Source organism: Rhinoderma darwinii, unplaced genomic scaffold (assembly GCF_050947455.1).
Source record: "Rhinoderma darwinii isolate aRhiDar2 unplaced genomic scaffold, aRhiDar2.hap1 Scaffold_138, whole genome shotgun sequence".
In the NCBI taxonomy this organism is placed as follows: domain Eukaryota; kingdom Metazoa; phylum Chordata; class Amphibia; order Anura; family Rhinodermatidae; genus Rhinoderma; species Rhinoderma darwinii.
In genome coordinates this window covers 562858-590336 of record NW_027461966.1, presented here as the reverse complement: position 1 = coordinate 590336, position 27479 = coordinate 562858, and the positions used below count along the sequence as shown (strand labels likewise).

General features: G+C 43.1%; 1 long non-coding RNA gene across 1 annotated transcript; it reads left to right on the top strand.

Moving 5' to 3' along the window:
* Positions 1-379: 379 nt before the first annotated feature.
* Positions 380-25523, top strand: LOC142699143 (uncharacterized). Its single transcript, XR_012866024.1, has 3 exons — positions 380-453; positions 2238-2371; positions 22454-25523. It is a non-coding gene; the product is annotated as an uncharacterized LOC142699143 (long non-coding RNA).
* Positions 25524-27479: the final 1956 nt, after the last annotated feature.

The window sequence follows — 27479 nt, the reverse complement described above, 5'->3', positions numbered from 1 at the left end:
TGCTATATATGGATCTGTGCGGTATATACACTCAGTGGCGGATCCCCATATGGGCGTTTCGGGCGGTCGCCCGGGGCCCAAGGCTTGCAGGGGGGCCCATAGCTTCTCACACCGCACACAAGTGAAACAAAACTCTCCAGGGCTGCTGCTGCCGGCCGCATTCTAGAGGCGGGGGGAATGTGCAGGGGGAGTCAATTGCGGCCAGGGAACAGGGGCACAGCACATCAGCTGTAGAGAGCAGACTGTCAGAGATTGTGATGGGCAGGTGCTGGAGTCTCCCTGACAGTCTGCTCCTCTGTGCTGTTGTGCACTGTCCCTCCTGTCTAAACCTCCAGCAGCTGCCTGATAACGGCAAAACTGAAACTAGAGGGTGAAGGACCTGTGGTGACGTCACAGTCACATGATTAAGGTCCTGGAGGCTGCCAGAGACAAGCACCGCAGAGGAAGAGACTGGTAAGTGTGTGTGTGTTAGTTAATGTAAGTCTATATAGTGTGTGCTGTGTATATAGTGTCTATAATGTAAGTCTATGTAGTGTGTGTGTGTGTGTGTCATAATGTAAGTCTATATAGTGTGTGCTGTGTATATAGTGTGTGCTGTGTATATAGTGTGTGCTGTGTATATAGTGTGTGCTGTGTATATAGTGTCTATAATGTAAGTCTATGTAGTGTGTGTGTGTGTGTTTATGTGTGTGTGTGTGTGTGTCATAATGTAAGTCTATATAGTGTGTGCTGTGTATATAGTGTGTGCTGTGTATATAGTGTCTATAATGTAAGTCTATGTAGTGTGTGTGTGTTTATGTGTGTCATAATGTAAGTCTATATAGTGTGTGTGGTGTATATAGTGTGTGCTGTGTATATAGTGTGTGCTGTGTATATAGTGTGTGCTGTGTTTATAGTGTCTATAATGTAAGTCTATATAGTGTGTGTGGTTTGAATATATAGTGTTTGGTGTTAGTGTGAATTGTATATAGGGTGTTTAATCTCACATTTTTTGTGTGCAAAATAATTTCCCACCCATAGAGCCCTCTGCAGTAAGTCAGATGCTCAGAACCCCCCCCTGCAGTATAATCTCCCACATGGAGCCCTCAGTAGTTATTATTCTGCAGGGGGGGTCAGAGCGTTTGATTGACTGTTCAGGGTTCTATAGGGGAATAACTCCTTCCCCCCCCAAGAGCCATAAGGGCGGATTTACACGAACGTGTAATTTGTCCGTGCAACGCGCGTGCTTTTCACGCGCCTCGCACGGACCTATGCAAGTATATGGGGCAGTGCAGACTGTCAGTGATTTTTGCGCAGCGTGAGTCTGCTGCATAAAACTGACGACATGTCCTATATTTCTGCGTTTTTTGCGCATCACGCACCCATTGAAGTCAATGGGTGCGTGAAAATCACGCATGCCACACGGAGGCACCTCCGTGGGACGTGCGTGATTTGCTCAACAGCAGTATAACTATGATTGCAAACAGAAAAGCACCAGGTGCTACAAACATACAAACAGAGTGTCATAATGATGGCGGGTGCGCGAAAGGCACGCAGCCGCGCATCATATGGTGATGACACACGGAGCTGTTAAGTGCCTTTTGCGCGCGCAAAACGCCGCATTTTTTGTGTGCGCAAAACGCACACGCTCGTGTAAATCCGCCCTAAGTGTCAGACACTTAGACCCTCCCATAGGGCACTCAGCAGTCAGTCAGATGCACTGGGGAGGGGTGTCTGACTGCTTAAAGGGTAACTAACGAAACTTTTTAAAAAAAATTACATGTCATAGTGACATGTCAAATGTTCTAATCGGTGGGGGTCTGGGCACTGAGACCCCACCAATCGCTGAAACAAAGTGGCAGAAGCGCTCAGGTGAGTGAGGAGCCACTTTGTTTCTGATCGTCTTTCCTCTGATAGCCGAGCATGCGGTCTATGGGCACAACAGAAAGTCTATGAGTCCGTACACCGCGACGAGGAAAGACAATCAGAAATTAAGTGGTACAGCGCTCACCCGGGCACTCCTGCAGCTTTGTTTTAGTGATCGGTGGTGGTCTCAATGCTGGGACCCCCATCAATCAAAACTTCTGACATATCACTCTCACTATGACACGCCAAATGTTTTTTAAAAGTTTAGTTACCTCTTGGGGACTGAATTTATTGGTTTGAGTTAATGTATGGGCCTGGGTCTTAATTTGCTTAGGGGTCTGGGGTATAAGACAATTTATGGTGTTTATTTCTGAATTTTTATGTTGCTATAGACGCTGAAAATGGCTACAGAATCAAGGGGAAAAGATTTCTCATCAGGAAACTGCAGTCATCAGGAGAAGTCGCCATAGCGGTCTGTGTCAGATGGAGAAGAAAAGAGAACGACCTATCAGTGAAGACATCACCTGTGAGTCATTGCATTTATCTGTCACCTCTCCTGACATGTCTGTTATCGGAAATCCTTGTATTCCACATAAAGTCTTTGTGTACCCAGGACTAATAGACAAATGCGTGTTACCATTCCCCTTGTCAGGAGGATGTGTCCCTACACAGTGTGATACTGTCAGCGATGGTTGAAGACTGTCAGTGTGTAGGGACACAGCCCTTTGACAAGGGGAATCGTAGCACTCATTTGTCAATGCTCACACAGAAAGGTGGTGTTTAATATAGACATGACGTGGCAGGGCGGTGGTGGACAAGGGGGCCCAAGCTTGTGGAACAGCCCAGGGCCCATGGTTTACTTAATCCGCCACTGTATACACTGCTGCTATATATTGATCTGTGCGGTATATACACTGCTGCTATATATTGATCTGTGCGGTATATACACTGCTGCTATATATGGATCTGTGCGGTATATACACTGCTGGTATATATTTATATGTGCGGTATATTCACTGCTGCTATATATGGATCTGTGCGGTATATACACTGCTGCTATATATGGATCAGAGCGGTATATTCACTGCTGCTATATATGGATCTGTGCGGTATATTCACTGCTGCTATATATTGATCTGTGCGGTATATTCACTGCTGCTATATATGGATCTGTGCGGTATATACACTGCTGCTATATATGGATCTGTGCGGTATATACACTGCTGGTACATATTTATTTATAGGTTGTGCGCAGTTTATTTTTTGCTTTGCTACTGTTCCATATGCCTTTTTTTCTAAATATAAATTTTTGCCCCTTGCAGTTAAAGGGGTTGTTCCAAGATTAAATGTTATCCCCTGTCTACAGGACAGGACATAACATGCTGATCGGTGGGGGTCTGACCACTGGGACCCCCACTGATAACTGGAACGGTGGTCCCTTGTACCCCTGAGTAACTGGAGCGGCAGGGTGTATGCTTGACCTCCATCGTCATTAACTCAGGGGTACGAGGGAGCCCCACTGATCAGCATGTTATGTCCTGTCCTGTAGACAGGGGATAACATTTAATCTTGGAACAACCCCTTTAAAGAGGCTCTGTCACCAGATTTTGCAACCCCTATCTGCTATTGCAGCAGATCGGCGCTGCAATGTAGATACGAGTAAAAAAATAATTTTTTTTAAAAACGAGCATTTTTGGCCAAGTTATGACCATTTGTATATTTATGCAAATGAGGCTTTCTAAAGTACAACTGGGCGTGTATTGTGTGCGTACATCGGGGCGTTTTTACTTCTTTTACTAGCTGGGCGTTGTGTATAGAAGTGAATGATGCTGACGAATCAGCATCATCCACTTCTCTTCGTTACCACCCAGCTTCTGGCAGTTCACAGACACACAGCGTGTCCTCGCGAGATCACGCTGTGTCGTCACTCACTTCCTGCCCTAGGTCCTGCATCGTGTCGGCCACATCGGCACCAGAGGCTACAGTTGATTCTGCAGCAGCATCAGCGTTTGCAGGTAAGTAGCTACATCGACTTACCTGCAAACGCCGATGCTGCTGCAGAATCAACTGTAGCCTCTGGTGCCGATGTGTCCTCGCTCGTCCGACACGATGCAGGACCTCGGGCAGGAAGTGAGTGACGTCACAGCATGATCTCGCGAGGACACGCTGTGTGTCTGTGAACTGCCAGAAGCTGGGTGGTAAAGAAGAGAAGTGGATGATGCTGATTCGTCAGCATCATTCACTTCTATACACAACGCCCAGCTAGTAAAAGAAGTAAAAACGCCCAGATGTAACGAACACAATACACGCCCACTTGTACATAACTTTAAACACGCCCAGTTGTACTTTAGAAAGCCTCATTTGCATAAATATAAAAATGGTCATAACTTGGCCAAAAATGCTCGTTTTTAAAAAAAACAACACGTTACTCTTATCTACATTGCAGTGCCGATCTGCTGCAATAGGAGATAGGGGTTGCAAAATCTGGTGACAGAGCCTCTTTAAGACCTGGATTAGAAAAATAAAAAGGAGACACGGCGCCACATAGTGCAATAAAGCGAGGGAGTATATTGAGCAATATGACCAACAAGAAAATTGCTCACCTTAGAGAATGGATACCAGTAGGTATCACAAAAGCATGAAGCTGCAGCCAGGTCCGTACACATGCAAAAAGTTTTGCTGTCAAGGTAAATAATTGAGATGATTCAGGAAAAAGGACCACCGGCGCTGCTATATGGGATGTCGAGGCAATAAAATAAATAAATCAAGCTGGCCTGATGAAGACGCCGGTCCGGCGTCGAAACGCGTAGCCCTGTCTTTACAAATAAATATTATTTATTTATTTCATTGCCTCGACATCCTATATAGCAGCGCCGGTGGTCCTTTTTCCTGAATCATCTCAATTCTTTAAGACCTGAACATGCAGTGAATAGTTTTCAGATTATATTACTGGCTCGATGATCACATTCATTCCTAGTCTGGTCTGTGCAGTTTCGGTTTACAAATATTACGGATTGGTAGTACAGATCCAATAGACGTGGACAGAAAGCAAGTGCAGCATGCGTTACTATACTGACTGTAAAGTGCCGCATGTGTTACTATACTGACTGTAAAGTGCCGCATGAGTTCCTATACTGACTGTAAGGTGCCGCATGTGTTCCTATACTGACTGTAAAGTGCCGCATGTGTTACTATACTGACTGTAAAGTGCAGCATGCGTTACTATACTGACTGTAAAGTGCAGCATGTGTTACTATACTGACTGTAAAGTGCTGCATGTGTTAATATACTGACTGTAAAGTGCCGCATGTGTTACTGAACTGACTGTAAAGTGCCGCATGTGTTACTATACTGACTGTAAAGTGCCGCGTGCGTTACTATACTGACTGTAAAGTTCCGCATGTGTTACTATACTGACTGTAAAGTGCAGCGTGCGTTACTATACTGACTGTAAAGTGCCGCATGTGTTACTATATTGACTGTAAAGTGCCGCATGTGTTACTATACTGACTGTAAAGTGCAGCGTGCGTTACTATACTGACTGTAAAGTGCCGCATGTGTTACTATACTGAATGTAAAGTGCCGCATGTGTTACTATACTGACTGTAAAGTGCAGCGTGTGTAACTATACTGACTGTAAAGTGCAGCGTGCGTTACTATACTGACTGTAAAGTGCCGCATGTGTTACTATACTGACTGTAAAGTGCAGCATGTGTTACTATACTGACTGTAAAGTGCCGCATGTGTTACTATACTGACTGTAAAGTGCTGCATGTGTTACTTTACTGACTGTAAAGTGCTGCATGTGCTACTATACTGACTGTAAAGTGCCGCATGTGTTATTATACTGACTGTAAAGTGCCGCATGTGTTACTATACTGACTGTAAAGTGCCGCATGTGTTACTATACTGACTGTAAAGTGCCGCATGTGTTACTATACTGACTGTAAAGTGCCGCATGTGTTACTATACTGACTGTAAAGTGCCTCATGTGTTACTATACTGACTGTAAAGTGCCGCATGTGTTACTATACTGACTGTAAAGTGCCGCATGTGTTACTATACTGACTGTAAAGAGCAGCATGTGTTACAATACTGACTGTAAAGTGGCGCATGTATTACTATACTTACTGTAAAGTGCCGCATGTGTTACTATACTGACTGTAAAGTGCCGCATGTGTTACTATACTGACTGTAAAGTGCCGCATGTGTTACTATACTGACTGTAAAGAGCAGCATGTGTTACTATACTGACTGTAAAGTGCCGCATGTATTACTATACTGACTGTAAAGTGCCGCATGTGTTACTATACTGACTGTAAAGTGCCGCATGTGTTACTATACTGACTGTAAAGTGCCGCATGTGTTACTATACTGACTGTAAAGTGCCGCATGCGTTACTATACTGACTGTAAAGTGCAGCGTGCGTTACTATACTGACTGTAAAGTGCCGCATGTGTTACTATACTGACTGTAAAGTGCCGCATGTGTTACTATACTGACTGTAAAGTGCCGCATGTGTTACTTTACTGACTGTAAAGTGCCGCATGTGTTACTATACTGACTGTAAAGTGCCGCATGCGTTACTATACTGACTGTAAAGTGCAGCGTGCGTTACTATACTGACTGTAAAGTGCCGCATGTGTTACTATACTGACTGTAAAGTGCCGCATGTGTTACTATACTGACTGTAAAGTGCCGCATGTATTACTATACTGACTGTAAAGTGCCGCATGTGTTACTATACTGACTGTAAAGTGCCGCATGTGTTACTATACTGACTGTAAAGTGCCGCATGTGTTACTATACTGACTGTAAAGTGCCGCATGTGTTACTATACTGACTGTAAAGAGCAGCATGTGTTACTATACTGACTGTAAAGTGCCGCATGTATTACTATACTGACTGTAAAGTGCCGCATGTGTTACTATACTGACTGTAAAGTTCCGCATGTGTTACTATACTGACTGTAAAGTGCCGCATGTGTTACTATACTGACTGTAAAGTGCCGCATGTGTTACTATACTGACTGTAAAGAGCAGTATGTGTTACAATACTGACTGTAAAGTGCCGCATGTATTACTATACTTACTGTAAAGTGCCGCATGTGTTACTATACTGACTGTAAAGTGACGCATGTGTTACTATACTGACTGTAAAGTGCCGCGTGTGTTACTATACTGACTGTAAAGTGCCGCATGTATTACTATACTTACTGTAAAGTGCCGCATGTGTTACTATACTGACTGTAAAGTGCCGCATGTGTTACTATACTGACTGTAAAGTGCCGCATGTGTTACTATACTGACTGTAAAGAGCCATTAAAGGAGCCCTGACACAAGTTTGAACACTGACATTGTTCTTTCATTTTCGTGTTTGAATTTTGGATACACATTGCCCTGGTCATTTTACTAGTATTTATAGCTGGGGCAATATAGGGATATTTACTACACAATTGCCTGTAGCATTATGAGACCTTGCAGTTTATAACAATGATGTTCAATAAGGGCCTGTTCACATCACCGTTCGATTCCGTTCCGTTCCGTAGTCGACTCCGCTATTGATTCCGTCGGAAAACCGGAAACCAGACTGAAACGGAAGCTGTGCTGTCACTTTCACTTTCCGTTGCGGGGTTCACCCGACAGAACCTCGGAACAGAAGCGAACGGTGATGTGAACAGGCCCTAATGTATTTTTTTGTTCACACAGCTTTAATTTTTTTGTTTCGTTTTACAAGTTGTTTCTTACTTACAATTTTTTTTTTTTTTGTGTGGAGGGGGGGGGGGGGGGGGGGGGGTGGGCGCCATTTCCATTTTCGCCTCAGGCAGCAGAAAAGCTAGAATCGGCCCTGGCCCCAGAGGTATCAAAGCAATGGAAAACCACCAGAAGTGACCCCATTTTGGAAACTACACCTCTCAAGGAATTCATTTATGGTTGTTTTTACCATTTAGACTGCACAGTTTTTTCACAGCACCTATTTGAATTGGGCTGTGAAATAAAAAAAATGAAATTTTTTCCAATAACATGTAATTTTTTATCATAATTTCTTATTTTCACAGGGAACAAAATACACCATTTTGTTGCCCAATTTCTACTAAGTGCAGCAATACCCCATTTGTGGAGATAAACTGCCGTTTGAGCCCATGGGAGGCCTCAGAAGGGAAGGAGCGCTGTGTGTTCTTTGGAGTCCAGATTTTGCTGGTTTGTTTTTTGGGTGCCATGTCGCATTTGCAGAGCCCCAGAGGTATCAAAGCAATGGAAACCCACCAGAAGTGACCCCATTTTGGAAACTACACCCCTCAAGGAATTAAATGATGGGTTATGTGACCATTTAGACCCCCATAGTTTCTTCACAGAACTTATTTGAATTGGGCTGGGAATTTAAAAAAAATATAATTTTTTCCAATAATATGTTTTTTTTAGCTCAAAATATATTATTTTCACAAGAAATAAAATACCCAATTTTGTTGCCCAATTTGTCCTGAGTGCGGCAATGCCCAATTTGTGGTGATAAACTGACATTTGGGCTCATGGGAGGGCTCAGAAGGAAAGGACCACCATTTGGTCTACTGGGGATTTTCTGGTGAAAAGTCATGTATGCAGAAGCCCCTGAGGTACCAGTACAGTTGAAACCTCTGAGAAGTGACCCAATTTTAAAAACTACACCCTTAAGGCATTCATCTAGAGGTGTAGTGAGCATTTTTACCGGGACATACACCCCATAAACTGTAATGTGGGTTCTCACGGATATGGCAATACCCTCAATGTGGCTGTTATCAGCTGCCAGGGCACACGGCAGGGCTCAGAAGGGAAAGATAAGGGGGATAATCTGTGCGGAGTGCATCAGGGTAAGTAAAACTGGGGTAGATTAAAAATCAAGTGATGTATGATACATTTTGAAGCACTCTTTCATACGGAGCCTTAGTTTTTCGGGACACGTCACATTGATATATTGTGTCATCCCTTATCCCCCTCTTATAGCAGACTTTGTACCTCTTTTGACTTTTTCCTTTCTTGCCAGTTTGGGGAACTTCTCCTGGAAAGTGTTGCCCTGGTACGATGCGTGTGGCCTTGCTTCCAGAAGTACTGGGTGTCCCCCCTTCTTGGTCTCTAAAAATTAGTTTCTTGATAACCACCTCTTGAAATTCCAGGAAAGTTCCCGTCTGGCCTGTACATGGATGTAGCACGTACGCATTGTACAATGCCATCTGTATGATGTGCACGGCCAGCTTCTCATACCACACCGCATGGCGCAGTAGGGCTTCAGGACTTGATCTGACAAGTCCACCCCTCCCATGTACCTATTGTAGTCCAGGATGCAGTCTGGTTTGGGGGTCTCTGTACTGGTACCTCGTACAGGTACATGGGTACTGGTGTGGCATCTCTCTTGTCTTGTACTTGACACACAATCTGTTGCTGCTAGATTGTGCCCTGCTCTCACCCCTTCTGAGTGTTTGCCCTGCAGAGTCTTAGGGAGGCCTCTCAGATTTGTTCTAGCAGTGCCGCATGCCGCCGGACTTCTGGAAGCGAGGCACTTGAAGAGTGGGACGCTGGTATAAAAATTATCCAGGTAGAGGTGGTAACCCTGGTCCAGCAGTGGGTGCACCAAATCCCACACAATTTTTGCATAACTCCCAGTAAGGGGGGGGGGGGGGCATTCTGGGGGCTGAATACTGGTGCCCTTCCCTTCATGTATCCTAAATCTGTAGGTATACCCTGATGCACTCACACAGCTTACACATCTTCACGCCATACCTTGCCCTCTTACCCGGCAGGTACTCGAGGAATTGAAGCCTCCCTTTAAAATGTACCAAGGACTCATCAATAGAAATACAATTCTCGGGGGTGTATGCTGGGAAAACCGGGCACTGAAACGGTCTAATAAGGGTCTCCGTTTATACAAACGGTCAAAACTGGGGTCATCTTGGAGTAGCCAATGCTCATTAGGATTTTTTTTTTTTTAGGTTCCAGTTCAGTTCTGATGTTGCTTTGAGGGGCCTATATATTAGACACCCCATTTTAGAAACTAGACCCCTCAAAGTATTCACAACAGCATTTAGAAATTTTATGAACCCTTTAGGTGTTTCACAGGAATTTAGAGCAAAGTAGAGGTGAAATTGACATATTTATTTTTGTCAGAAAATCATTTTTATACCTTTTTTTTCTATAACACAAAAGGTTTTACCAGAGAAACCTCAATATTTATTGCCCAGATTCTGCAGTTTTGAGAAATATCCCACATGTGGCCCTCGGGTGGTAATGGACTGAAGCACCGGCCTCCGAAGCAATAAAATAGTGGATTTTGAGGCCTCTTTTTTATTAGGCACCATGTCCGGTTTGAAGAGGTCTTGTGGTGCCAAAACAGCGGAATCCCCCAAAAATGACCCCATTTTGGATACTAGACCCCTTGAGGAATCCATTGTAGTTTTCTTGGGGTGCATGCGGCTTTTGGATCAGTTTTTATTCTATTTTTAGGTGGCGCGGTGACTAAAAAACAGCAATTCTACTATTGTTTTTTTATTCTATTTTTTTTACACCGTGCGCTATAAATGACATATTCACTTTATTCTGCGGGGCGATACGATTACGGCGATACCAGATGTTTATAGTTTTTTTTATGTCTTATGGCGTTTGCACAATAAAATACGTTTTGTAAAAAATCATTCACTTTTTGTGTTACCTTATTCTAAGAGCCAGAACTTTTATATTTTTCCATCAATAAAGCCGTGCGAGGACTTATTTTTTGCGTAACGAACTGTAGTTTCCATCAGGACCATTTTTCGGTACATGCGACTTTTTGATCTCTTTTTATTCCATTTTTTGGGAGGTGAAGTGACCAAACAATTGTGATTCTGGTACGGTTTATTATTATTTTCTTTTCGGCGTTCACCACGCGGGATAAATAATGAAATCATTTTGTAGTTCAGGCCGTTACGGACGCGGCGATACCAATTATGTATAGTTTATTTGTTTATTTATCTATTTTTATTAATAATAAAGGACTGATAAGGTAAAAAGGGGGATTTTTACTTTTATTACTTTTGCATCTTTTATTTTCTTATTTTTACACATCTTTTTTGTACTTTTTTTTAACTTTATTACTTTGTCCCACTAGGGGACATGAGGGCAGGAGGTCCTGATCGCTATTCTAATACACTGCACTACATGCGTAGTGCAGTGTATTAGAGCTGTCATCTACTCACTGACAGCAAGCATAGTGGGTCCTGACTTTGTCGATGGCATAGCCGGACGCCATTGTTTGGTGTCCGGTTGCCATAGTTACAATCGCCGGCCGCTATCGTGTAGCAGGCCGGCGATTGTAGCTTAACCCCTAAAAAGCCGCGATCCCTATTGAACGCGGCTTTTAAGGGGTTAATCAGCGGGGACACAGCGATCGGTCGCCGCTGTAGGAGCTGCGGCAGCTGCTGTACGACACAGCAGCTGTCACAGCTCTTGTATGTGTCGGGAGGACGGCCGAAATGGCCGTTACTCCCGAGACGTACTATTAGGTCATGGAGCGCGAACGATACAGCTACCATGACCTAATAGTACGTCCAGGAGCGGGAAGGGGTTAAGGACATTCACAGTGCAACGAAATACCACATTGCCCTCATAATAAATGACAGCCACAGTGTCTCCATACCAGTGCCAACCACAGTGCTCCCACAGCAGTGCCAAGTACAGTGTTCCCATAACAGTGCCAACCACAGTGCTCCCATAACACTGCCATCCAGTGCTCCCATAAAAGTGCCAACGAGTGCTCCCATAACTGCCGCTTTCCACGATTGCATTGCGGGGGGGCGTGATGAGCTGTTAGAGGGGGTCGCCCCCTCTTTCTAACGATTTAAATGCTGTGGTTGCTATTGACCGTGGCATTTAACGAGTTAAACAAGCGGGATCGTGCACGAGTGTCATATACATATACACCGGCATCGTATGGAGCGGGTTCACTCCGTGAGCCTGTTCCATACTTCCCCTTCCCGACTTTGGCGTATGGATACGTCAAATGTCGGGAAGGGGTTAAACTTCATGTTGGTTCCTGATTTATTCGTCCTTGTCTACCAAGGTGCCTTCCTGCCGGGACGTATGAGATTCCCATCTTGACAGGGAAGGGTTAAAGAAGTTGTCCAGGATTAGAAAAACATGGCTGCTTTCTTCCAAAAACAGTGCCACACTTGTCCATGGGTCGTGCCTGGTATTGCAGCTCAGCTTCATTGTAGTAAAAGAGGCAGGGCTGCAATAACACACACAACCTGTGGGCAGGTATGGCAGGTATGACTCAAAAAGTGATCGCAGCATATTCCATGTTAAAGGAATACCCTTATTTTGGAAAACGAGGCGTAAAAAAACGCCCCGTTGGAACAGAACGCCGTATTTCCCATTGAAATCAATGGGCAGATGTTTGCAGGCGTTCTTCCATTTTTTTCAGGCATTTTTCGATGCGTAAACGCCCCAAAATACGCCTGAAAACACTCCGTGTGATCATACCCTGATTGCAGAAGAGGCTGTTCTTCATGAGACAAACCTTAAGGAGGCGCTGTCACCACATTATAAGTGGTCTATCTTGTACATGATGTGATCGCCCACTTGGTCATATAGTAAAACACGCCCAGTTGTCCATTGAGAGACTCATTAGCATAAAGCTAATATAGGTCATAACTCCGTCAAAAATGATCGTTTTTCTAAATAAAAAAACACTGCTGTGATCCACATTACAGCGCCGATCACATCACGTACAATATAGGCCACTTATAATGTGGTGACAGAGCCTCTTTAAGCTCTTTATTTCGGCCTTTCTTCTTGGAGGTTCTCAATTCTCACAAATGAAGGGGTTGTCCAGGTTTTGAGGAAATAAACCAGAGACTGGCGGGAGACCACAGGGTCATCGGCGCTGGAGCAGCGGGGAATTTCCAGGGGACTATGGGCTTTTTTTAATTTTACCATACACGCAGCTGTCCAATTTTTTGGGGTGCATATAAATGTCAGTCATGAGGTGTCGTAAAGAAGAGAAACGTCACAAGTCATTTATTATGTACAATGTTCCTCATGACACTAATAATAAATCTCTTCCAATATCTCCGCTCACTGGTAATGGCAGTTGTAATATTTCCTATACGAGCTCCTGGGTGGCTCATGGCAACGCTGCTCTGTTGTCATGGTTATTACCGGCTTCAGCTGCGGCCTAGTAGAGGACAGCGGGGGATCTCCAGAACGGCGCCATTCAGGTGACATATCGGGGGCAGGTAGAGCGCCATAACTCTGATCAGAAGCCGACATCTCAGTGTTAGAGGGTAAATCAGACGTCCGGTGACTATAACAAGAAGACGCCAGGACATGTCCACAGGGGAGATAATAAAAGCGCTGGATTATGGGGACACTCCTGCAGGAGAGCGGTTTTATCTTATCTGGATCTGAGTGAAGCTGCACAAGGACCTGCGATCCCTCCATTTCTGCAGACGCCGGAGCTTCAGGACCTCCCAGTGACGTCACTATTCAGCAGTTCCATGACTCTGGGGGTGTCAATCACTCCATGGAAATGAGGACGAGGGGACGGCAGCAGCGTCCAGACCAGAGGACCGAGCAGCTCCTCCATCAAGTCCTCCCGTGTGACAGACCCTCCTGCTTCTGCATTAGGAGGCAGGAGACGTCAGCACAGCAAACGGCCGAGCCCTGAACAGAAAGACGTCACCCAGATACTGCAGCGGAGGATTCAGGAGCGCTGGGAAGTCTTCATCTGTGGCCGGAGGTTTCCTGTAAGACAGGTGAGAGCGGGGGTGGAGCTTCACACCTGTCCGCCCACTGGTTTACCCACAATTCTCCTTGTCTTTACCCCTCTCACCTGCTCACTTATAGGGTCTATCTGCTTTATACACCCCCTGTCCATATACTCTATTACACCACATGGCCGTCATTACACAGAGCAGCCCCCCCTCCCCCGCAGCCACGCTGTATATATGTTGTGTATATAATGTTCATATGTCTACAGGTTGTGTGTTAATATAAACATAGAGTGTAATTCCTTTAATCCGGCATCCAATAATACAGACACTCTGATAATTCAGCACTTGTTTCTAGCACAGAACTGCAATATAAACCCACAAATCAAGGAGCACTGTGTGTGGGGATCCCCCAATTATACTGGAGCAGGATCATGTAATACCCAAGTCTCCACCAAAAGTAAACAATGGAGGTTGGGAGCCAAAGGGGCCCTAACCATTTGTCAGTACAGGGCCCAGATACTACTAATGGCCGCTCTGGGTCTGGTGTCTTAATTGAATTTGGGGTCTAGTCAGGGGTCTGAATATATTCAGGTGTCTGGTCTAGAGACAGTATTAATATCGGGGTCTGAATTAATTTAGGGTTCTGGTCTGGGGTCTGAATTTAATTTTGGAGGCTGACATCTGACAGATTTTTATCCAATGTAAGTAAAAAAAATGTACATTACTATTCAATGACAGCAAGAAGAGATCTTAAAATCGTAAGGAAATAATACAGAAAGTATATTGAAAAATGTTATATCTTTCCTTTATACAAAAAATTATTTTTATTCGCAGAAACTGGAATAGCCCTTTAACCCTTTGAGGACCAGACTGATTTTCGTTTTTATGCTTTTTTTTCCGCCCTGCCTTCCAAGAGTAATAACTTTTTTATTTTTTTGTTGACACGGCCATGTGTGGGTTTCATTTTTATGGGACAAGTTGTACTTTCTAATGGTGCTATTTAACCCCTTCCCGAATTTGTCGTAAGTATACGAGATGGAAAGCCAGTGCTTTCCGCAAAATGTCGTATACTTACACCAAATGTTTGGCACCGGCTCAGAAGCTGAGTCGGTGCCATCATCCCCGGATGTCAGCTGTATCTGACAGCTGACATCCTGCTGTAACGGCGGGACCGAAGTTAACTTCGATCCCCGACATTAACCCCTTAAATGCAGCCGTCAAAAGCGATGCCTACATTAAAGGTGTTTGCATCTCATCGACACCCCAGCAATGAAATCGCTGGGGTGTCGGTGGCTGCAATGGCAACCGGAGGCCTAATAGTGGCCTCCCGGTGTGCCTAGAACGGAAAACTTCCTGCCTCCGCCCGGAGGCGTGGCCTGAAAGGCTTCCGTAGCTGCCGGCAAGATGGCGCCGGCTCAGGAGATGAGCCGGAGCCATCAGCGGTGGATATCAGCTTTATGTTACAGCTGACATCCACATGTAACGGCAGGAACTGGAGCTAGCGCTGATCCCTGCCATTAACCCCTCAGATGCAGCGATCAGATCCGATCGCTGGATCTTTGTGGTTGCTAGCAGATCGGCAGCTGTGCCCTGCAATCGCACAACTGCCGACTGCTACTATGACACCAGGAGACCTAACAATGGCCTCCTGTTTGCCATTACGGAAGCCGATTAGGCCTCGCTCGGAGGCGAAGCCTAATCTGCTTGCTGTCAGTGAATGACTGACAGATCTAATACATTGCACTACGTAGGTAGTGCAATGTATTAGAAAAAAAAATCTGACAGTTGGACCTTCAAGTCCCCTATCGGGACTAAAGTAAAGTGTAAAAAAAGTTGTAAAAAATATAATAAAAGTTTTAAGTAATAAAATAAAACACAATCGCCCTTTTTCCCTTATCAAGTCCTTTATTATTGAAAAAAAAAAATAAAGCATACATATTTGGTTCTCACAACTTGGCGACAGAAAAAATACATTCTTTTTACAAAAGTAATTTTATTGTGCAAAAAGTTGTAAAACATAAAAAAGTGCCATAAATTAGGTATTGCCGGAATCGTACCGACCCGCAGAATAAAGTTAACATGTAATTTATAACGCATGGTGAACACTGTATAAAAAAACCCTAAAAAAACTATGGCAGAATTGCTGTTTCTTGGTCACCTTGCCTCTCAAAAAATAGGATAAAAGGTGATCAAAAAGTCGCATGTACCCCAAAATGGTACCAATAATAACTACAGCTTGTCCCTCAAAAAAACAGCCCTCATACCACTACGTCTATGAAAAAATAAAATTAGTTATGGCTCCAATAAGTCAGGAAATAAAAACATGCAGTTGTGCAGATCAGAGGGGAACATTTCATCTGTTTCAAGATACGATTTATCAGGGCCCTCAAATTATTGAACCATGAAGGGGGGACCCAAACATATCTGCTAGAAGCGAGGGTGCCCATATTATACCAGGACAACACTTCCCAGCAAAATTCCACAAACTGCAAAGGTGCGGAGTGTGGACCAAAGGGGGATAAGAAAGGACGCCATATATGAGTGCGACACGGGCCTGTGCAGAAAGGATGGCTTCACTGCGTAGCACACATCTATGGATCATTTTATTGTTTTTTTACCCCATTATTATGCCACCTGACTATGCCCCTGATGTACTCTGCCCAGCTTACATGTACCCCCACATTATAAATGGAAACACCAGTAATACTCAAACAAAACTACTACCAAGCAAAATCTACGCTTCAAAAGCCAAATGGCGCTCCCACCCATCTGAGCCCTACAGTGTGCCCAAACAGCAGTTTACTTCCACATATATGGCGCCGCCATACCCGGGAGAACCCTTTTAACAATTTTTGGGGTGTGTGTCTACAGTGTCCTAAGCTGGGCACGACATACTTGCCACTGAATTGGCAATTCTGGGGAAAAAATTTAATTTTTACTTTGCACCATACGCAGCACATTTATTTATGGAAAAAACCTGTGGGGTGAAAATGCTCACTACACCCCTTACTAAATGCCTCGAGGGGTGTAGTTTCTAAAATGGGGTCACTTCTGGGGGGTTTATTTTATTATTTCCCATCTGAGCCTCTGCAATTGTGAACCAATTCTGTGTAAATCGCCAAATTAGGCCTCAATTTCGCATGGTACTCTCGCAATGAGCCCTGTCAAATGTCCAGGCAAAAGATTAGGGCCCCATGTAGGGTGATTCTAAAACCGGGAAACACAGCATAATAATTAGAGCGCGGTCTTGTTATGGTGGCACAAGCTGGGCACCACATATTGGCATATCTATGGAAAATATCCCATTTTCACTCTGCAATATCGAGTGCACACTAATTTATGCAAAACAGCTGCAGAGTTAACATGCTCACTACACCACTATGTAAATGCATTGAGGGGTGTAGTTTCCAAAATGGGGATCACTTTTGGGGGGGTTTCCACTGTTTTGGTCCCACAGGGGTTTTGCAAATGCGACATAACGACCAGAAACCAATCCAGCAAAATCTGTACTCTGAAAGCTAAATTGCGCTCCTTCCCTTCTGAGCCCTGCTGTGTGCCCAAAAATGAGTTTATAACCACATATGGGGTATTGCCGTAGTCGGGAGAAATTGCTTAACAAATTTTGGGTTCTTTTTCTACTTAATTTTTTGAGAAAATTAAATTTTTTGAGCTAAAGCTACGTGTAATGTAATTTTTATTTTCACTGCCCAATTCAAATAAAATCTATGAAACAGCTGTGGGGTCAAAATGCTCACTACACCCCTAGATTAATTCCTGAAGGGGTGTAGTATCACAAATGGAGTCACTTTTGGGTAGTTTCCACTGTACTGGTACCTTAGTGGCTTTGCAAAAGTGACATGGTGTCAAGAAACCAATCCAGCAAAATCTGGGCTCCAAAAGCGAAATGCCGCTCCTTCTCTTCTGTTCCTTGCCATGTGCCCAAACAGCAGTTTATGACCACAAATGGGGTATTGCCGTACTCAGGAGAAATTGCTTTACAAATATTGGGGGGGGGGGTTCTTTTTTTCCTTTATTTGTTGAGAAAATTAAAAATGTTGACCTAAAGCTACATCTTATTGATGAAAAAGGATTGTTTTTATTTTCACTGCCCAATTCTAATAAATTCTATGAAACACCTGTGGGGGTCAAAATGATCACCACACACTTAGATCTTCAAGGGGTGTAGTTTCCAAAATGGGGTCACTTTTTTGGCGTTTTCATTGTTTTGTCCCCTCAAGGGCTCTGAAAATGTGTCCTGGCCATTCCTGCTAAATTTGAGCTCCAAAAGCCAAATGGAGTTCTTTCCCTTCTAAGCCTTGCCGTGTGTCCAAACAGCAATTTATTGCCACATGTGGGGTATTGTTTTACTCTAGAGAGATTGCTTTACAAATGCTTTTTCTCCTTTAATCCTTGTGGAAATGAGAAAAAATTAGCTAAACCTACATTTTCTTTGAAAGAATATAGATTTTCATTTTCACGGCCTACTTCCAATAATTTCTGCAAAAAACCTGCAGTGTCAAAATGCTCACTATACCCCTATATAATTTCCTCAAGGGGTGCAGTTTCCAAAATGGGGCCACTTGTGGGGGGTTTCCACTGTGTTCGTCCCTCAGGGGCTTTGCAAATGCGACATGGCCTCCGCAAACCATTCCTGCTAAATTTGAGCTCCAAAAGTCAAATAGCGCTCTTTCCCTTCTAAGCCCTGCTATGTGTCCAAACAGACGTTTATGACCACATGTGGAGTATTCTTTTACTCGGGAGAAATCGCTCTACAAATGTTGCGGTGCTTTTTCTCCTTTAGTCCTTTTGGAAATAAAAAAAAATTTGCTAAAAATACATTTTATTTGAAAGAATGTAGATTTTCATTTTCACAGCCTACTTCCAAAAAATTTCTGCAAAAAAACTGTCTTGTCAAATTTCTCACTATACCCCTAAATAAATTCCTTCGAGGGGTGTAGTTTCCCAAATGGGGTCACTTTTGGGGGGTTTCCACTGTTTTGGTACCACAAGAGCCCTTCAAAACTGACGTGAAGCCTAAAATATATTCTAATAAAAAGGAGACCCCAAAATCCTCTAGTTGCTCCTTTGCTTCTGAGGCCGATGCTTCAGTCCATTAGCACACTAGGACCACATGTGAGATATTTCCTAAAACTGCAGAACCTGGGCAATAAATATTGAGTTGCGTTTCTCTGGTTAAACTTTGTGTTACAAAAAAAATGGATTAAAAATTAATTTCTGCAACAACAAAAAATTTAGTTTGTAAATTTCACCTCTACTTTTGTTTAATTCCTGTGAAACGTCTAAAGGGTTAAGAAACTTTCTAAATGCTGTTTTGAATACTTTGAGGGGTGAAGTTTTTAAAATGGGGTGACTTTTTGGTGGTTTCTAAGATCTAAGGACCTCAAAGCCGCTTCACAACTGAACTGGCCCCTGTAAAAATAGCCTTTTGAAATTTTCTTGAAAATGTGAGAAATTGCTGCTAAAGTTCTAAGCCTTGTAATATCCTAGAAAAATAAAAGGATGTTCAAAAAACGAGGCCAATCTAAAGTAGACATATGGGGGATGTTAATTAGCAATAATTGTGTGTGGTATTACTATCTGCAGGCAGATACATTTAAATTTAGAAAAATGCTAATTTTTGCAATTTTTCGTTACATTTTGGTGTTTTTCACATTTAAATACTGTATGTATCGAGCAAATGTTGCCAGTAACATAAAGTCCAATGTGTCATGAGAAAACAATCTCAGAATCGCTTGGATAGGTTAAAGCATTCCGAAGTTATTACCACATAAAGGGAAACATGTCAGATTTGAAAAATGAGGCTCTGTCAGGAAGGTCAAAAGTGGCTAAAGAGGGAAGGGGTTAATATTATGTGTGATGTACTGGGAAGCTGGAATTTTTTTTTAGAATGGAGTGGAATTGGAAAAAAACAGCAGGCCGGCATTTTCTTATGGATTTCGTTTTTACGGTGTTCACTGTACAGTGAAAGTGACGTGTTACCTTTATTCTGAGGGTCAGTACGATCGCGGTGATACCAAATTTATATAGTTTTTGTTATGTTTTATTACCTTTAAAAAAACGACAACGTTTGAAAAAAATATTTGCACCATATTGTGACCCCCATAATAACGTTTTTATATTTCTGTGTACAGGGCTGTGTAAGGCGTCTTTTTGTACGTGGAAAGATGTGGTTTTTATTGATACCATTTTGGGGAATATCGGGCATTTCAAACACTTCATTAAATTTTGTGGGCGGTTGTAGTGGCAAAAAAATAGCGATTCAGACATTTTTTTTTTTTCACGCTACGGTGTTCACCATATTGGATAAATATTTTTATATTATTATAGTTTGGGTATTTTCGGACGCAGGGATACCTAATGTGTTTATGTTTATTTTTATATTGTGATCTAGGGAATTTTTTTATTGTTTTTTTAGCCCCTCTAGAAGACTTGTACCTGCGATCATTGGATCGCTTGTGCCATAGACTGCAATATCACAGTATTGCAGTCTATGGTGAAATCAGTACTTTGTTATTGAGACCTGCCACAGGCAGGTCCTAATAGCAATCTTCCTATAGCAGGGCTGGGAGCGTTCACAAGGCGGCCAGCTGCTAGAGGAACACACCGGCTCCCACCATCTTGCCGCGTGTGAGCCGGTGTTACACAGCAGAGACCCAGCGGCTATGACGCCCGCTCTGCTTCTGAGCAGGCGCCATATTTAAATACCCTTTCCTTTACATAAATAGCCAGTGCAGCGACAGGAAAGGGTTAACAGGAAACAACTCAGAAGCAAAACGTTCTTCTTTTCTGCCTCCCTTCAGCCCCCGTAGCATTGATTTTATCACATCTCTATATAAATAGTAAATCTGTCTAGTTATGAAGTGATATGTCACCTCACCATACTGTAGCGTTACATTACTAAGCAGTCTTGCCATTCAGGAGTGTGGACAATTTGGGTGACAACAGTTGTCTGGGTTTTCTCTGGGCAGATATACAGAAGTGTCCTTCCTTAAAGAGGCTCTGTCACCAGATTTTGCAACCCCTATCTGCTATTGCAGCAGATCGTCGCTGCAATGTAGATTACAGTAACGTTTTTATTTTTTTTTAAACGAGCATTTTTGGCCAAGTTATGACCATTTTTGTATTTATGCAAATGAGGCTTGCAAAAGTACAACTGGGCGTGTTTACAGTAAAAGTACAACTGGGCGTGTATTGTGTGTTACATCTGGGCGTTTTTACTTCTTTTACTAGCTGGGCGTTAGGAATGGGAGTGTATGATGCTGACGAATCAGCATCATCCACTTCTCTTCGTTACCACCCAGCTTCTGGCAGTGCAGACACACAGCGTGTTCTCGAGAGATCACGCTGTGACGTCACTCACTTCCTGCCCCCGTCCTGCATCGTGTCGGCACCAGAGGCTACAGTTGATTCTGCAGCAGCATCAGCGTTTGCAGGTAAGTAGCTACATCGACTTACCTGCAAACGCCGATGCTGCTGCAGAATCAACTGTAGCCTCTGGTGCCGATGTGTCCTCGCTCGTCCGACACGATGCAGGACCTGGGGCAGGAAGTGAGTGACGACACAGCGTGATCTCTCGAGAACACGCTGTGTCTGCACTGCCAGAAGCTGGGTGTTGTGAAGAGAAGTGGATGATACTTCTCGTCAGAACGCCCAGCTAGTAAAAGTAGTAAACACGCCCCGATGTAACACACATAATACACGCCCCGATGTAACACACATAATACACGCCCAGTTGTACTTTTACTGTAAACACGCCCAGTTGGACTTTAGAAAGCCTCATTTGCATAAATACAAAAGTGGTCATAACTTGGTCAAAAATGCTCGTTTTTTAAAAATAAAAACGTTACTGTAATCTACATTGCAGCGCCGATCTGCTGCAATAGCAGATAGGGGTTGCAAAATCTGGTGACAGAGCCTCTTTAATTTATGTACACCGTATTTTTCATCCGTAATTACGGACCCATTCATTTCTATTGGCCACGGACACCTTTCTGTATTTTTGCTGAAAAAATGATAGAACCTGCCACTCTCCCATAGAAGCCTATGGGCGCTTCCGTATATATGGACGGCTACGGATGTGTATGCATAAACCATCCGTATTTACAGAAGCGTTGCTAAGCAACATGTTAGTGACATCATTTGCAGCCTCCCTTTTTTTTACGTATCCGTATATACGGATCAAATATGGATGCACTACAGACCGTATTTGCGGATATCGTTCCATATATATACGGATGACTACGGATTCGTATTTACCGACAGTATTTACGGATAGATGAAAATACGGTCATGTGCATGGGGCCTAACCCGAGATATATGGCGCGAGATGTTAAACGAAGATGTAAAAGAAAGTATTTACTCCGACGGATGCCATATGTCGCCCATAGACTCCCATGTTAAAAACAAGTGTATGTTGCTTTTTTTTGCTAGATGGCACGAGATTGTATTGAATTGGTATTATGATACATTGTATAACTTGATGCAAGTTAAGGGTTAACACATCTGTAAGGCCCAGTTCACACAAAGTTTTTTTATGCGGAAACCGTATCAGATTTAGTGTAAAAAAAAGTCCCAAACCACCTCCCATTGATTTCAATGGGAGGCGGAGGCGGTTTTTTCCGCGGCGGCTTTCAGCCGCTTGTGTTACAAAAAAGCGGCATACTCTTTCTTTCCGCCGTTTTTTACCCGAAAAATGCAGCGAAAAAGGCCACGAAAATAGAGGCAAGAATTTGCAGGCAGATTTTCCATTCCTGAATGAATTTTGAGGCAGATTTTTCTGCCTGCAAAAAAACTCTGTGTAAACGGGGTCTAACTGAGAATTATTATTTTTATTTACAATCTATTTACTGTTTTTTCTTCCCTTTTTAGAGATGACGTGTCTTCATGTGATGTCATCAGTCATAATCCTATGTGGTGTACAGGTAAGTTACAAGAGGTAGGTGACTATTTAATATGAATGTATTGTCTGCGTTATTCACATAGAGTATATATGTATACTGCTACACATGGCCGGACGTGTTGCACCCATAAAATGGCGTAATCAGGAAAGATTGGTGACATATTTAGGAATGAATGACTCTCTTTTATGGACAGTTGTAGACACATGAAGGATTTTTGTGGGAATGATCTTCTACATGGGGAATAATGCCGGGGTTGCAGATATCTTGTAATGTCTGCCCCTTACATGGAGAGAGTCTCTATAGTGAGACATATGAGAATGCGTGTACGATTGGGAGCAGATCCCATCTACAGCCCCCATATACTTCCAAATCACTTTACTGCATCATGGGAAATACCTATTTTTGTTGGCAGCTTTGCCCATGAAGGAACTTTATGCTTTAGGTTGGGGCTACATGGGAATTTCTAATCATGTGCAACACAAATGACTACTAGTACTACAGGGGCTCAGCAAATGTGACATGGCGCCCAGAAACCATTCCAAAATCCAAATGGTGCTCCTTCCATTCTGATCCCTACCGTGTGTCCAAACAGATGTTTATGACCACATGTGGGGTATTGTTTTACTCGGGAGAAATTGTTTTACAAATGCTTTTTCTCCTTAAGTCCTTGTGGAAATGAAAAAAAATTAGCTAAACCTACATTTTCTTTGAAAAAATGTAGATTTTCATTTTTACGGCCTACTTCCAATAAGTTCTGTAAAACGCCTGTAGGGTCAAACTGCTCACTGTACCCCTAGATAATTTCCTCATGGGGTGTAGTTTCCAAAATGGGGTCACTTGTTGGGGGTTTCCACTGTTTTGTCCCCTCAGGGGCTTTGCAAATGCAACATGGCCTCCGCAAACCATTCCTGTTAAATTTGAGTTCCAAAAGCCAAATGGCGCTCTTTCCCTTCTCAGCCTCGCCGTGTGTCCAAACAGCCATTTATTACCACATGTGGGGTACTGTTTTACTCGGGAGAAATTTCTTTACAAATTTTATGGTGCTTTTTCTCCTTTAGTCCTTGTGGAAATGAAAAAAAAAATAGCTAAGCCTACATTTTATTTGAAAAAAATTCGATTTTCATTTACACAGCCTACTTCCAAAAATGTCTGCAAAAAACCTGTGGGGTCAAAATGCTCACTATACCCCTAGATAATTTCCTCATGGGGTGTAGTTTCCAAAATGGGGTCACTTGTTGGGGGTTTCCACTGTTTTGTCCCCTCAGGGGCTTTGCAAATGAGACATGGCCTCCGCAAACCATTCCTGCTAAATTTGAGCTCCAAGAGCCAAATGGCGCTCTTTCCCTTCTCAGCCCTGCCGTGTGTCCAAACAACCGTTTATTACCACATGTGGGGTATTGTTTTACTCGGGAGAAATTGCTCCACAAATGTTGTGGTAAAAAATTTAGATTTTAATTTTCATGGCTTAGTTCCAAAAATTTTTGCAAAAAAACTGGCGGCTCAAAATGCTTGCTACACCCCTAAATAAATTCCTTGAGGGGTGTAGTTTCCCAAATGGGGTCACTTTTGGGGAGTTTCCACTGTTTTAGTTCCACAAGACCTCTTCAAAGCTGACATGGTGCCTAAAATATATTCTAATAAAAAGGAGGCCCAAAATCCACTAGGTGCTAATTTGCTTCTGAGGCCGGTGCTTCAGTCCTTTATCACACTAGAGCTACATGTGGGATATTTCCTAAAACTGCAGAACCTGGGAAATAAATATTAAGTTGTATTTCTCTGGTAAAACCTTCTGTGGTACAAAAAAAAATGGATTCAAATTGAATTTCTGGAAAAAAATAATGAACTTTGTAAATTTCACCTCTAGTTTGCCTTAATTCCTGCGAAATGTCTAAAGGGTTAAGAAACTTTCTAAATGCTGTTTTGAATACTTTGAGGGGTGCAGTTTTTAAAATGGGGTGACTTATTGGGGGTTTCTAATATATAAGGACCTCAAAGCCACTTCACAGCTGAACTGGCCCCTGTAAAAATAGCCTTTTGAAATTTTCTTGAAAATGTGAGAAATTGCTGCTAAGTTTCTAAGCCTTGTAACGTCCTAGAAAAATAAAAGGATTTTCAAAAACAGAGGCCAATCTAAAGTAGACATATGGGGGATGTTAATTAGCAACATTTTTGTGTGTTATAACTGCCTGTCTTACAAGCAGATACATTCAAATTGAGAAAAATGCAAATTTTGGTGTTTTTCACAATTAAATACTGAATGTATCGGGGAAATTTTGCCAGTAACATAAAGTCCAATGTGTCACGAGAAAACAACCTCAGAATCGCTTGGATAGGTAAAAGCATTCTGGAGTTATTACCACATAATTGAAACATGTCAGCTTTGAAAAATGAGGCTCTGTCAGGAAGGTCAAAAGTGGCCACAGCGGGAGGGGGTTAAAGAGGCTCTGTCACCACATTATAAGTGCCCAATCTCATACATTAGGAGATCGGCGCTGTAATGTAGGTGACAGTAATGCTTTCTATTTAAAAAAAAAAACGATCTATTTTCACCACTTTATTAGCGATTTTAGATTTATGCTAATGAGTGTCTTAATGCCCAAGTGGGCGTGTTTTTACTTCAGACCAAGTGGGCGTTGTACAGAGGAGTGTATGACGCTGACCAATCAGCGTCATGCACTCCTCTCCATTCATTTAGGCAGCGCATAGGGATCCTTTTAGATCGCTATGTGCTGTCTTATACTAACACATTAACAATACCGAAGACAGTTTTGACAGTGAATAGACATTCCACGGGATGTCTATTCACAATCCCTGCACTTCGTTAATGTGTCTATGGTAGTTACAGTAGAGCACAGCGTAATCTCGCGAGATTACGCTGTAGATGAAAGGTTACAACAAGATGTTGCCCTAGAAAAGGGCCAAAACAAAGAGAGCCCTAAAGAGGCCAAATAAATGGTACCCAAATGAGGACCATAGAAATGGTTCCTGAGTAAGAACTATATAAATAGTGGCCGAGGACCACTGAAATGGTGCCTGCGTGTGGCCAAAAACAGATGATGCCCTAGAAAAGGGCCAAAACAAAGAGAGCCCTAGAGAGGCCAAATAAATGGTACCTAGATGGAGACCATAGAAATGGTTCCCGAGTAAGGACTATATAAATAGTGCCCGAGGACCACTGAAATGGTGCCTGCGTGTGGCCAAAAACAGATGCCCTAGAAAAGGGTCAAAACAAATAGAGCCCTAAAGAGGCCAAAATAAATGGTACCCAAATGAGGACCATAGAAATGGTGCCCGAGAAAGGACCATATAAATAGTGCCCGAGGACCACTGAAATGGTGCCTGCGTGTGGCCAAAAACAGATGATGCCCTAGAAAAGGGCCAAAACAAAGAGAGCCCTAAAGAGGCCAAATAAATGGTACCTAGATGAAGACCATAGAAATGGTTCCTGAGTAAGGACTATATAAATAGTGCCCGAGGACCACTGAAATGGTGCCTGCGTGTGGCCAAAAACAGATGCCCTAGAAAAGGGTCAAAACAAATAGAGCCCTAAAGAGGCCAAAATAAATGGTACCCAAATGAGGACCATAGAAATGGTGCCCGAGAAAGGAACATATAAATAGTGCCCGAGGACCACTGAAATGGTGCCTGCATGTGGCCAAAAACAGATGCCCTAGAAAAGGGTCAAAACAAATAGAGCCCTAAAGAGGCCAAAATAAATGGTACCCAAATGAGGACCATAGAAATGGTGCCCGAGAAAGGACCATATAAATAGTGCCCGAGGACCACTGAAATGGTGCCTGCGTGTGGCCAAAAACAGATGATGCCCTAGAAAAGGGCCAAAACAAAGAGAGCCCTAAAGAGGCCAAATAAATGGTACCTAGATGAAGACCATAGAAATGGTTCCTGAGAAAGGACTATATAAATAGTGCCCGAGGACCACTGAAATGGTGCCTGCGTGTGGCCAAAAACAGATGCCCTAGAAAAGGGTCAAAACAAATAGAGCCCTAAAGAGGCCAAAATAAATGGTACCCAAATGAGGACCATAGAAATGGTGCCCGAGAAAGGACCATATAAATAGTGCCCGAGGACCACTGAAATGGTGCCTGCGTGTGGCCAAAAAGAGATGATGCCCTAGAAAAGGGCCAAAACAAAGAGAGCCCTAAAGAGGCAAAATAAATGGTACCTAGATGAAGACCATAGAAATGGTTCCCGAGTAAGGACTATATAAATAGTGCCCGAGGACCACTGAAATGGTGCCTGCGTGGGGCCAAAAACAGATGCCCTAGAAGGGTCAGAGCACATAGAGCCCTAAAGAGGCTAAAATAAATGGTAATGGATGAGTATAATATAGTGAGTGTGGGTAGGTTTGTGTAAAATGGAAGTGTGTTATTTAGTGAGTGCAAAGAAGTATATAATAGATGAGTGTAAATTAGTGAGTTTGGGTAGGTAGGTATATAATCGATGAGTGTAATATAGTGAGTGCAGATAGGTAGGTATATAATGGATGAGTGTTATATAGTGAGTGCAGGTAGGAAGGTAGGTATGTAATGGATGTGTGCAATATAGTAAGTGTGGGTTAGTAGGTGTATGTCACGTAGTGATGGAGGTATGTGGTGGTGGCCAGGAGCCAGAGGACGTCATGTAGAGGTAAGTATATGGCAGCCGCAGAGAGCCTTATGCCCCCTCTTTTTAGCCTTGTGGGGAAAGTGAAGACAACATTTCCAGAGGAGAGATGAAGCATGATCATTTTCCTCAGGTTCCCAAGATTTCTCCTCAGACCAAAGATTTTCTAATTGACCAGGTACCGGAGCTTCCCTCTGGACCTCTTGGTGCCCAGAATCCCGTTGACTTCATACTCTCTATCAGGAGTGGAGGAAGCAGGACAACGAGGAAACTTCTTGGAGAAGTGATTCCGGAACAGAGACTTGGGAAGAGGCACATGAAAACATTTGGGAGTTTTCAAAGACTGTGGGAGTCGGAGCTTGTAGAAAACC